Below are 12,488 nucleotides of genomic sequence, written 5' to 3'. Positions count from 1 at the left end.
CCCCCGAGGCCAGCCGGCACCGGGCTCCCCCCGCAGCGAGCCCCGGGCACGGCCCGCACCGAGGGCAGCGGCCCGCGGGCCCCGCCCGGTGGTTCCGCCCATGGCGGCGCCCTTCCCGCCTCTCCCGCCCCGCGCCGAGCGGAGGTCTCGCGAGATCCGCCCCGGGTCATGCGCCTGCGCAGTGCCGCGGCCCAGGGGAAAGGGGCGGAGCCTCTTCACCGCCGCCTCACGGTTCCGCCGCCATCTTGTTTCTCGGCCGCTGGGCGCTCGCTCCGCTCTGGTCGCCCCCTCCCCCTCCTTCCCGCCTCCCTTCAGCCGGGCCGGAGGCAGCGCGGGCGCCGGGCGGAGGAGGCGGAGGTCGCGGCGCTGGCTGCCCCGGTGAGTGCGCGGGGTGCGGGCGGGACGCGGCGGGGGGAGTCTGCGGCCTGTGAGGGGGCGCGGGCGGCCCGAGGGGTTCCCCCCTTCCCCCCCCCTCCGGCTCCGCGCCTATGGGCAGCGCCGCGCCCGCTGATTGGCCGGCGCCGGGGGAGGCGGGCGAGGAGGACCGCGCGCTGATTGGATGCCGAGAGGCGGACCGGGGAGAGGACAGGAAACCGAACCGTTTCCCCGCGCGGCCCGGGGGGTGGGGGGAGGGGCGCGCCGGGGGGGGCGCGGGGAGACCCGTGGGGCGCCGGGGGCAGGTGCCGCCGGACGGCCCGGCGGGCAGGCCAGGGCACGGGAGGCCTCCCCGGACCGGTAGCGGGTGCGGGGCCGGCCTGGCGAGCCCGGACAGGTGACGCGCCCCAGGAGAGCTCGGTGCCGCGTGCCGGGGATGCTGTGTTTTACCGACCTCTGGCTTTTAAGAGACCTCTCCAAAGTCCGACCGATGCTTAAACTTGGTAGGAAGAGGGGCAGAATCAAAGCTAGGCCCTGAAAGCACCTGGGAGCGTTTTGAAGATCTCTGGTGAATATCTGAGGAATTGGTTAATCTGTGCTTGAAACCCAAACGTTTGAGCACTGAGAGTTGTGAAAACGTTTGCACATAAACAGTGTCTCCCTAGATTTTTTTTTTTTCTAAACTGTAAAAACGAAAGAAATGCACATCAGTAATGGTGTAATGTTATACACGAAATGCCATGTGAATATGATAGGGATGAAAGCTAATTCTTTTGGGCTGGGTTAGATTTCATTGAGATCAGTTTTTTCATAGGCCGCGTCGGTAGCTGTGCTGGCGTGTGCATGTCCGTGTGGGGTCGGGAATGAGTGGGGAGCATAGGAGAAACAGGATGTCAGGACTTGTTCTTGGTGGCAGTGCTGGCTTGTGCTTGCTGCTCGTTGAACGGTGTCCAGGGCTGATACAGGAACCCAGAGCTCTCAGCAGACTTCAGGTTGCTTACAGAAAAAGAAACTGTAATGCTAGCTACTTCTCCTGGAATCTGACATGTTACCTTTAGAGATGCTTTTCTTGCTGAGTAGAGTATTCTCCACATATTCACAAATAAATACTTGTCTGTCTCAACAGTTGTCTGAGTACATGCAATTAAAATGGAAGTCTCAACTGACTTCACTTACCATGTCAAGCACAGTCTGCAAGTATGTGGTTAACTTTTTCCTCTTCTATTCCTACCTCCAGAAAACAGACCTCCTGGGTCATCAAACATAATTTGTTGCTGTTGCCCTTGGCAACATCATATGTCTTTTCTTAGGCTTACCAGTGCCCTCCTCAAATTAGGTTAAGTTTTTGGACTAGACTACTCCTGGTGGATCTGTGTTTGTCTTCAGCCGAATTGTATTCTAGTTACCAGTCTAAACTTATCTGTGCCCAACTTACTGCCTTTGAGCACTGGTCATAAACAGTAATAACCTGATGTAATTTCACTTCTGGCATAACACGTTCCCTCATAACTACTTTGGTTTTCCATGTCACTGCTACTCACAGCTACTCGTTTGAGGTCTGGCGTGCGCTGGCCACCTTTGGTCCACTTTGAGCACAGCAGAGTGGAAGGATTCAAACACGTTTCAGGATGGATGCAGAGTTCTTGGTCAAACAAAGCAAAAAGCGGTGCTTTGAAATGCCAGTGCAGCACAAAGAGTTGTTTACTCAGCACGAGGACTGAGAAACAGGTATAATCCAGCTGGATCTTGGATCTGCTGTGGGTTGGCTGGGTGACCTTGAGCCAGTAATTTGTCCTGTACTGCCAACCTGTTCCCTCTTATTATTTTGTACTTTATAAAGATAAGTGCCACAACCTGCAAAGATGCAATGGTAGATTAAATTGGGTTAATAGCATACATTTCTCCTTATGTCTTTCCAGGAACTTTGTGTTTAAAGCTTTCAAGCAGGATTTCCGCGATTTCTTAGTGTTAGCTTAACTGCTCCATATGATTTCAGAACAAAAACAGATACAATGATTGAAATAACTCCTTTAATGCAGGGGTTCTCAAACTTAATTTGTTCTATCACTGTCATGGGGAATTAAATTCTGTGAAAGTAATAGTTGTTCCCATGGCCATGCTGGGTCATATCTGCACTTAGGAGAGGGGCCTCTAGATCCTTCCCCTCTCGCCTGGAGACAGGGGTTGCACCATGGCATGAAGAAGGCACATGAGAATGTGTTTGGGCAGTTATTACTGCTCAAACATCCAGACAGACATTCCTCTTCTCTTCTGCAGGGAAAGTTGGTGGGCTGTTTTGGTTTTGTTTTGCATACCGCTTTAAAGTACCTTGCATACCTCTAATAGTAAGCATACCACAGCATGGAGGCCCTTGCTTTTATCTGTGGAATGACACAGGAAGAGAACAAAGCATTACTAGGTATAATTTTTTTAAGACATGTCACACTTTAACCAATTATATTTAATAAATCACTGGAAAGATCTATCTTTAAATTAATCTGGTTTTGCTATCTGATTCAAACTATTTTAATACTGGTTAAGCATTCACCATGCTTCATATTATCTTTTTCCTCTACTGCTCTGTATTTAATCCTCTAAGCATTATTTTCAAGCAGTAAATAGTATCTTGGAATGCAGCTTGAAATCCATTTGGGTATTGTTGATAACTTTCTGAAAGTGCAAAATAGTTCTGTGTCTGCATAGGTAAAATATCATCTGTACTTTGTAAATACATTATTCCAAGCCTTCAGCCTCTCTAAGATCTACTGAAATATTTTTGGAGGCACTGAAAACTGCACAGTGGGTACCTGCAGAGTGCTTTGTGATGGTACTGTTGCAAGTAGCAAGGCCTGAAAGGCTGTTTTGTGTGTGTGCATGGTTAAAGCTGCAAAGTGAGATCTTTGGTGTACGCGGCTGAGAAGGAAAAACCCTACTAGCACACTTGCTTCATGTCATGAAGCATTTTGCAAGGAGGCACTGTTGCATGGGAGGGTTGTTGAAGGTGTTCATGCTTACTGAAATGACTTGGTATCTTTGCCAGCAGGGCATCTTGTTTGGGCAGCCACATGGTAAACCAGGGGATTTATCTGGCTGTAAAGCAGTCTTTTTTTTTCTGGATTGTTTTTTAGTCTGTGTATATACATCTATATGTACATGTGTGCGTATGTATTTGATTCAGGTTGCTGCACAGCCCCACAAGTGTTCTCGCTGGATCAGCGGTAGAAGGAGCTCTGAGCAGCAGTGCCACCAAACGTTGAACTGTGACTCATATCTGACCAGTGCTTCCTTCTTTGAAGATGCCAACTTACACTGGCCCCGTTTGTGTGGCTGCTTATGAGCCCGATGTGCTCAGTGAGCCTGTTCACTACGGGGGTCTCCACGAAGGATTCCACAGAAGTTTTGTCAGATGGTGCCCTCCACCCTAAACCCAGCAAACAGGAGTGTTTGTAGGTTTTTTCATACAAAGAAGCAGGGGGAGAGGGAAGAGGTGTCTCGTGGGTTTCGTCTGTGATGTCTGGCCAGGGATTTCTGCAATATTACTTCCATTCTGGTATTTTAGATTGCTACCTCTCCTAGTGTCAAATACTGCTGCATGTGCTGTGCGAGCAGCAGCGCAGACAGCTCTTCACAAACATTGTAGTGATTAAAAACATGGAGATGTCCTGGTGAGCACTTACAGGCAAAGTTAGATCAAATGAAAACAAACCACGTAGCCTTGCAGGTGACTACTGTATTGCTGGAGCCAAACTCGCGCGTTGCTGACAGAGACAGTGGGTAGTTGTGCCAAGAGCATCCAGCTCTGCTTGGGAAGGAGCCCCAGGAGGTGTCTTCCTCCCTCTGCATCACTGCTGCAATGGCGGGCTGTTTGAGGGCTGCGCATGCACCATGCGTGTGTGTGCACATGCACGTTGTGCAAGTGCGTGCACCTTATGTATGTGCATATGCATGATGTGCAAGTGCACGCACCTGGTACGTGTGCACATGCAGGTCGTGCAAGTGCGTGCACCTTGCACGTGTGTGTGCCCGTGCAAGTGCGTGCACCTTACGTGCGTGCACATGCACGTCGAGTAAGCGCAGGCACCTGGCCCGTGCCCACGCGCAGCGTGTGTCCGCATGCGTCCCCGCACGTGCCGCGTCGCCGACGCCCGCGCGCTGCCCCGTGACCCGCCGGTGCGCTCGGCGCCCCGTGACGCGGCGCGGGGGGGGGCTGCAGGAGTGACAGCCTGGCGAGCCAATCGGGAGCCGCGCCACGGCCCCCCCCCCCGGCTGTTTGAATAGGAGCCGGGCAGCCAATAGGGGCCGGCGGGGCGGGCGGTGAGGCTCAGCAGGCCGCGGCTGCGGACGGTCCCGGGCGGCGGGACGCGGCTGCCCCCCACGGCGGGCGGGACGTGCTCTGACCCCGCGGCCGCCTCTCAAGGTAACTTTACAACAGGAAGTGGACGGCGAGGTTGCGCTGCCGGCGCCAGCCAATGGGCGCGCGGGGCCGCGGGGCCCCCGGCGGCGCGCAGCCAATGAACGCGGGCGGGCCGGGCTGGGCGTGGGCAGCAGGGTAGGCTGAGAGGCAGCCGTTAAAGGGGCAGGCGCTGCCCCGGTCCGGCGGGGACGCGGCGTCCCGGCAGGCAGGGGTCAGCTCAAAGACAAAGGGAATGGCGGGGCGGCCCGGGGGCGGCAGCCGCCGGCGGGCAACGCCCGCGGCGCCACCGGCAGCGCCGGTCCGGTGAGTCGATGGCGGCGGCCGGGACCGGGCCGGCCCGGGGAAGGGGGGGGCGGCGGCCTGGGGGCGCGGGCCCCGGCGGCGGGGGGGGGGTCGCCTGCCGGTGGCTGGCGGCGGCCGCCTTTGTGCGGCGGGGAGGCGGGAGCGCCCCGCCGAGCGGGGCCGGCGCGGGGGCGGCGGCGCGGCCCCCTTCTCTCCCCCCCCGCTCCGCGGGCGGCGGACACGGCCGGGGGGGGGCAGCGCGGGGCCGGGCGTTAACCCCGTTAACCGGGGCGGAGGGGGGGGGGGGAAGGGGGGCGCAAAATGGCAGCGGCGCCGCGGCCGCCGCCGGGTCCCGCTGCCCTTGGCGGTGGCGGCGCCGCCCGGCCCGGGGGCGCGGGCAGCGCCTGGGCGCCCGGGGGCGGCGGAGGCCCGCGGCCCCCCGGAGACGTCAGCCCGAGCCCTGACAAGCATAAGCAGCCCTTTGTTTTCCTTTTTATTTGCACACAAGCACTGAAGGTCATCGGAGCGCCGCAGCCGAGCGGTGACAGGCGGCGAAACGGGGTGAGAGTGCGCCTTAGCGGAGAAGTTTCCCCGCGTGAGCCCTTCTCCTTGGCTCTGCCCGGCGCCGGCGCCGGCTCCGGCCGCGCTGGGCTCCCGCGGGGCGCCTGCCGTCGGAGGGGTGCTGCGGGGAAAGTTGCTGGAGCTAGGCCTTCCTTCGCGAGCAGGAGTGACCTTGAAATACCGCTGCTCCGAGTTTCGAGAATGAAGGACAAAGTTTGTTTGTGGCACTTCGAGCTGGAGGAAAAAAAAAAAAAAAAGAAAGAATCAAAGTTGAAAAACGAAGCTGGCCCCCAGGGCCGAGGGCATCGAGGACAAAAAGAATAGTTGGTAGATCGAAATTAAAGTTAGTTGGCGGTAAGGAGTCAAATCACATTGCAGGCGTTCTTTCTCCTCCACTCATACTGAAAGATGCTAAACGTTGCTATTACAGTCCTTGCGTTGTCATGGGGGAACTGTGTGACATAGATTGAGTATTCTCAATCCTACTCTTACCTCTCTTTTTTTTTTCCGATTGTTAATTATTGACCTTAAAAGTACTGTTTTGGAAACTAGAGATAATTATGTTGTGCAACGTTTTTTGAGAAATAAAGAAGTGGGCCCTTGCTCATTTCTCTGCATCTTAAGAGAATCTGCACATTGATGTTAACTGCTAACAAAGGACTATATCTTGGGTTTAAACTTCAACCTGAAAGGCCTTTGAATTGTTACAGTCTTTAAGTATTATTTTGGATATATTCATTTAAATTAAGACTGGTGAGTAATATCACCTGTTCTCAGTCAAAGCTTCTTCAATTTCCTGTGGCTTTTGGTTTGTAATACTGGTTTCAAATCTGAGAAGGAGACAGAATAAGGAACATGTCACCAAGAGTCATCTATTAATAATGGGTGGCTGTTACAGCATGTTAGTGAAACAGCAGTAACTTCTGTAGCAGGCTGTCGGCTGGAATCAGTGAATTTTACTGTCAACATGAAGGTCATTGTTAGCATCTTTAAGCAAAAGTGAGATGTTACCTATTACAGACACTTTAAAATTTTCCTTCAGATCAGGATACATCCAGCTGCTATAGGCTTTTGAAGTGTGGCAAAAGGCAGGGAAATGTGCAGCTACTTTAAGATAAAATAAGAAATCCTGTGGAAGTCTTTATTGTACCCAGTGTTTATCGTATTTCATTTCTTAAATTTGCAAGGGGTTATAGCTGTGTAAGAATAGGTCCTTCTTGATCTTTCTAGGTCAAGAGCAGCAGGAAAAATATAAAACTTTTAGTAGCACTGTAAAGGGATTTATTTACAAATGACACCAGTTCCTGACTTTTTCTTCTGGCACTGCAGGGGGAAAGAAACATGCTTGTAACCCATTCTGCTCTGCTCCCTGAAGTGAGGTGTGTGTTCCCGGTGCCCCGGAGGTCCCCTTGGCTTTCATAGTAGTTTAACATGCTAGAAATGCAGGCTTAGAAAACAGACTCTTATTTTTGTTTGAGGGACTGCTGTGTGCTTATTTTCTTGTATTTGCTTAACTGGCAGTACACATAATGGAGGTTTAAAGGACAAGTTTATCGTGAGAAATTGCTGTCCCTGGGTTGAAAGCCTTGGTGACTGGGGGAGGGGAGGAGGATGTATGTATGCCTCTGTCTAATGGTGGTGATGCCCGCAAGAGGTCACCTTTCAAGCCAGTGCCTTTTTTTTTCTTTTTTTTTCTTTTTTTTTAATCAGACTAGGATCTTGCATTTATATAATGTAGCATGGCATCTGTATTTTAATAGTGTGGTCACATGAAGCAGTTTCTTAATTTCAGAGCTTAGTGGTCTGCCCTGGAAGCAAGTGAATTAAATTTGTATGGTTGCTAACTTAAACTGTCTTTAATTATTATAATGTTTTAATTTAAAAAAAATAGTTTATGCTTCAGAGAGACAAAAATATAGCAACGGTAATAAGGGCACTGATTGCAAGATCACACTTCAGGATACCTGCCAATTCTTCCAGGAGATCCAGAAAGTTTTTTAGTTTTGTTCTCTAAAACTAAGAATTTCTACATACTGGGGTCTCTTGTTTGGGGGATTTTCTTCCGTTGTCTATTCATAGCTTGCTTTCCTATTTGGTCACTTCCTGATAAATCAAAATGGGTCACTTCCATTTGTCTTTTTCATTCACCGAAGGTGCCCTAGAGATGTATAGATTTGTGTGTTTATAGTAAAGGATCATAAAAAGCAGAAATGGAGAAAGACCTGATTAGACCATCCTGTCTGCCTATTCAGCAGTATAAGTTTTGCTTCATTTAAGTAAGGTCTGATCTTAAGGGGCGAAAGGCTTGTGGATTGTTTCTGTTAAAATATTTTGAACTTAATTTTTGCAAGGCCTTATTTGCTAATTGACTGATAAAAGTGAGTAAAGAGGAAAATAGGAATGCTGAATATTCAAATAATCCCTATACAAAAATAACCTTGCAGCCCTCAAATGCATCTTTTATAAAATCTAAGCCATATATTTATCTTATTTCTCTGAATACCAGGGTTTTCAGAAGATATGACGATTATAGATTGGCACAGCCTTTCTCTTTGCTTTCAAATTATCACAAGTTCTTGTGAATAACTCTTGTTTGCCATTCATGGTTTTCTAAGTTGTTTCTGCTGCTGTTTTGGTGTGGTTTAAAATGGCTTTTTTTTCTGCCTTTCCAACTCTAGCAGAATGGTGGTTGAGCCTAAAAGTGCAACAGAAGAGCAAAGAAACATGCAACACTTGGGACTGCATTAAAATTAAAGCTTAACTTTGCCCAAAATGTGCTGCAGCATCTATGTGTTAGTGCAGTATCGTGTGAGTACTGTCTGATCCAAGTGCTGACTGGTTCCTGGTTTAACTAGGAGGTTAATCGCAATCACCCAATTCAGTTCGTTCAGCCAGGTAAATTATTTGGCTTTCAAAAGACTAAGAAAATAGGGCATTCATAGGCCTTTTTTATGCAGAAAACTCTTAATTTCATGCAGAATTATTTATAAATAACTCAAAACATATAAAGACTAACATTAAAAAATTCCCGAACTGTGAACCTGTGTATTGCATGATCAGAACTCCTGCCCAGAATACAAAACAAAAGAAGAAAGAGACAGATGAAACCAAACACTAAACCAGAGCCCTGTTACACGTGATGCTGCTAAATTTAAGCTTTTGTGAGCTGTTGGGGACAGCAGAGTCCAAGGTGGTCTCTTAAATGAGTGCCTTGGTATTAATAGGTACTGAATAGATAGCACAAAAGCCTAAAACTGTCACTGGATTTTGAAATATTTCAAGTGCTTTCTGAATAAATAGAGTCCGTTAAGGCTGTGGTTAAGGGAAGTGAATAAAATGTATGTATACCAGCACTGGGAAATACTTTGTGAGATGTGTAGCTTGTAATTTCTTTTAAATTTTATGAAGCTGCAATATATAGCATCAATTTTATGCTAGGTTTCTTGAAATCAAGGTTTAGAAGATGAAGTACACAATATGCAGTTTTGTTTTCAGTATGTCCCAACTATTTTATGGTGTGAAGTAGACTTGACTAACTTAAACACTCTTAAGTAAAGAGTTTTTCCATTTCTCCTGGATGTTTAATTTAGGAGCCAGAGAGTTGGCAGGATTCATCTTAGATACTTGTTGTTATTTGTCTGGGAATTTTTTTCTTCATCTACTTCTTACTTTGTATGCTTACCTGCCAAAATTGTACTGCAAGGGGAAACCGTTTAATAATGTTTAACTGTTGAAAAACCAAATACAGCCCCTTACGCTCTTTGATTCATAGAAAGGAAATTAAAATAACCAGTACAAACAGTGATTCAGATTATTTTGTTTGCTTTATTTTTTTTAAAAAAATCTAATCGGGTGTTATCTTTTGTGTTGTTTTAATCTTTGCAGCCTCGTTCTTGGCCTGGTGCCGCACTGTGAAGAGGTCAATACTTGATTCTATAGCATCTTTTTTTGGCATCATACCATACTTCTGGTGGGTTTCTGGTTAGGCCTCTAGTGTGTTTTATGTGCACTCTCAAAACCTTGCTGAGAATTAAAAATAGACTATATCTATGCTCAGTCATTCTGTGCGCAAATTCATGTGGAATGCTACTGGATGGAGGGCTTTCAACAGTGCTACTAGGTACTTGGAGCATTTCAGATAGAAACTTAATGTTTCTGTAAAGGCAGGTATTAGTTCTGTTTGTTTTTGGTTTTGTTTTTTTTCTTTCTCCTGGAAGAACGAAGCCAACTGACAATAACCTGCCCGAGATTGCACAGTGTGCTCTTGTCTGAAATAGCAATTGCCTTTAACTGCTAGGTAGCACTGTCTTATGTATTAAGGTATGAAACTTAACACAGTCTATCTTAGTGGCTTTGTGTGTGTTCAAATAGAACGTCTTTGCTGTGCATTGCCTTGTGCTCTAGTATGTTCTTTCTTTTTGTAAGTAACTGAAACAGTTTTGGAGACATAGTTCTTGTTCCCGCAGAGCATGTGTCTACCAGTGAGGCCATTGCTAGCTTGGTGTCCAGCAAAAGGACTGGCTTGTTTGCAATTTTATGCATGTCTTTGCAAGATCAGCACTGTCATTTCGTAACAAACTCAGCATCAGAAATGTTAAATGGCTAAATTCTGCTTTGCATGAACGTTCTCTCCTGTGTGAAATCAGGGTGGTTGCTCTAACCTTGCTTGCCACCTCCACTGCAGGGCAGACGGGAACGGCTCCACTGGCTCAGGCCCCACGTCCTGCCTCTTCCTGCTGAGTGGGTAGAGGAGAGGCACCTCCAGCCTCAGAGAGCCGAAACTGAGCTGCTGCAGTGTCCGAACCTGGGAGAAGGGAGGAGCAGAATTTCTGCTGTGGGTACCGGGGTGGAGAGGGGGTGAGTAGGAGGCATATCTCTGTGTGTATGTGATCCTGCAAAATGTTGAAATACTGTTAACAGCAGATCACCAGTGGGAGTGTCTTGGAACAGATCTGGGCCTGCTAGCTGCTGAAATGGAGCCTCATTGGTTTAATGAGTTGTGTATCTTATTGGAAGCAGTAATCCAGACCTCTCTTTCTGTCTCTGAAGCTGATTTGGGCTTAAATCAAATGCTGTGGCTCACATGAATGAAAATAGAAGTAATGCATTAGCAGTATTAGGGAGCTAATGTTCAAACAGTGCTTTGAAGATAAAATATATACTGCTAAATATTCATAGAAGAAAGGGCTAATGGGGCCTGAAGAGGTCATCTCACTTATTTTTCTTCCCTAGGGCAAGATCAGCTCAATTCTAAACCCTTTCTGACATGTGTAACCTTCTCTCTAAAAAGCTTTAACAGTAAGTACTCAGCATCCTCCGTAGCCAACTTATTCCAGCATTTAACTATCCCAACCATTATGTTCAGTTTGAATTATACTGAACAAGAGAAATCTACATAAATTTCTCTGCATGGAGTGATTCTCCCATGAGCTAAAATAACATAATTATGGTGCAAGCTATATGTTTAGAGGAGCATGTGTATGTAATATCGCAAGAGGGAAGGATTAAAAAATAGAGGAATTGCAGAAGTTTCTCATGATGTTCCATTGGAAGGAAACACTTGTATTTTGAATTATGTTGGTTTTACAGGTTTTGCACGTTTTTTGTGAACTTCTTGAATTTCTTTTTAAAAAGCTGAAAGGGTATGTTTTTGTCAAGAGCAGGACTTCAAACTTTTATAAGTTTGTGAGGGTGACTTTTCTCCACTACCCAAAACGCTGCCTTGGATTTTATAGCACTCTTTTGTAGAAGTGGAAACTGGAGTTCCCTTATCATTTGGATAAATGACTATAGCATTACACATGAGGAAAGGTCTAAGATTTTTGATTCTGGCTTATAATCTGATTATAATTTTAATCATAATTTATTTCTTTTATATAATGATAAAAATTTTATGCTTTAATAATAGCATTATTACTGCTGTGACATGCTAAAATAATTGTGCTATATGTGCAATGCTATGGCTTATGTACCCAATTATTTTTTATCTTTAATATTGTACACATAGCAATGGTGATGTGGAGCTATACCACTTCATCTGTGACTGGAGTTTAAGGGTTGTGGACCCCACGTCTATCCTAAGCATCTATCTATCCATCCAAACATCTCTCCTTGGTGGAAGTGTCTAAATAAATTTTCACCTTACAGCTTGATGTAAAATTAGAGTTTATTAGTATTTGCAAAGGAAAAAAATCTTACTTTCTTGAAAGATGTCTTCAAATTTGCATGATGTGGATGTATTTTGAAAAGCTAGTTCTAGGACAGTCCTATATAGGAATTTGCCATCATAGGTGTTACACTAAGATTATCTGCAAGATGTCTATGTAAAATGCAGCAATTTTGCAAGTTGCTTGACTACTTCAGTCAAGCGGTCGGATAAAGTTGTTTAGCATCTGTATCATAGGGACCACTGAGGGCAAAAAAACCCAGGGTGGGAACCTGCACGGGAATCCTGAGGAGACAGGGCAAAACGGTCCTGAGCTGGAGTTCAGAGGCTGCTTGAGCCAGTTGGGATGAACAGGGAGAATGGTTTTGGGAAAAACGGGTCCTGATCCTTTTGCCCATGCACCCAGGCAGATCCTGGTGCTGCCGCAGGGGAGCAGATGGGTTGCTTCCTTTTGCTGACCATGCTGTATTTTGCCCATTCCAAGTATTCATCAAATACATTGGGTTCGTGGTGAAGTTTACTTCCTGTTGTTGTTTGAGCTATGAGCAAGCTTGTGTGCGTATGCTATAAAGAGTAAAACTATGCTTGCGCTGCTGTATTTTGATCGCTAAAACTTAAGTATATTGATGTGTAAACTGTTCTATTCCGAAGTAGTATTGCAGGTTTTTATTAGATTCCTGTTTCATTTTT

General features: G+C 47.1%; 1 protein-coding gene across 4 annotated transcripts in view; it reads left to right on the top strand.

Moving 5' to 3' along the window:
- Positions 1–298: 298 nt before the first annotated feature.
- Positions 299–12,488, top strand: part of NFYC (nuclear transcription factor Y subunit gamma) — a 39,260-nt gene continuing 27,070 nt past the window's right edge. For 3 of the 4 annotated variants that reach the window (XM_067311321.1, XM_067311320.1, XM_067311318.1), the window contains exon 1: positions 299–378. The gene's annotated coding sequence lies outside the window, so the exon portion shown is untranslated. Of the gene's footprint in view, positions 379–4,993; positions 5,093–12,488 lie in introns of those variants that run through there. The other variant, XM_067311319.1, reaches the window with a different exon arrangement.

This window comes from Apteryx mantelli, chromosome 27 (genome assembly GCF_036417845.1).
Source record: "Apteryx mantelli isolate bAptMan1 chromosome 27, bAptMan1.hap1, whole genome shotgun sequence".
Classification (NCBI taxonomy): Eukaryota; Metazoa; Chordata; class Aves; order Apterygiformes; family Apterygidae; genus Apteryx; species Apteryx mantelli.
This window is presented reverse-complemented; position numbering and strand designations above follow the sequence as displayed.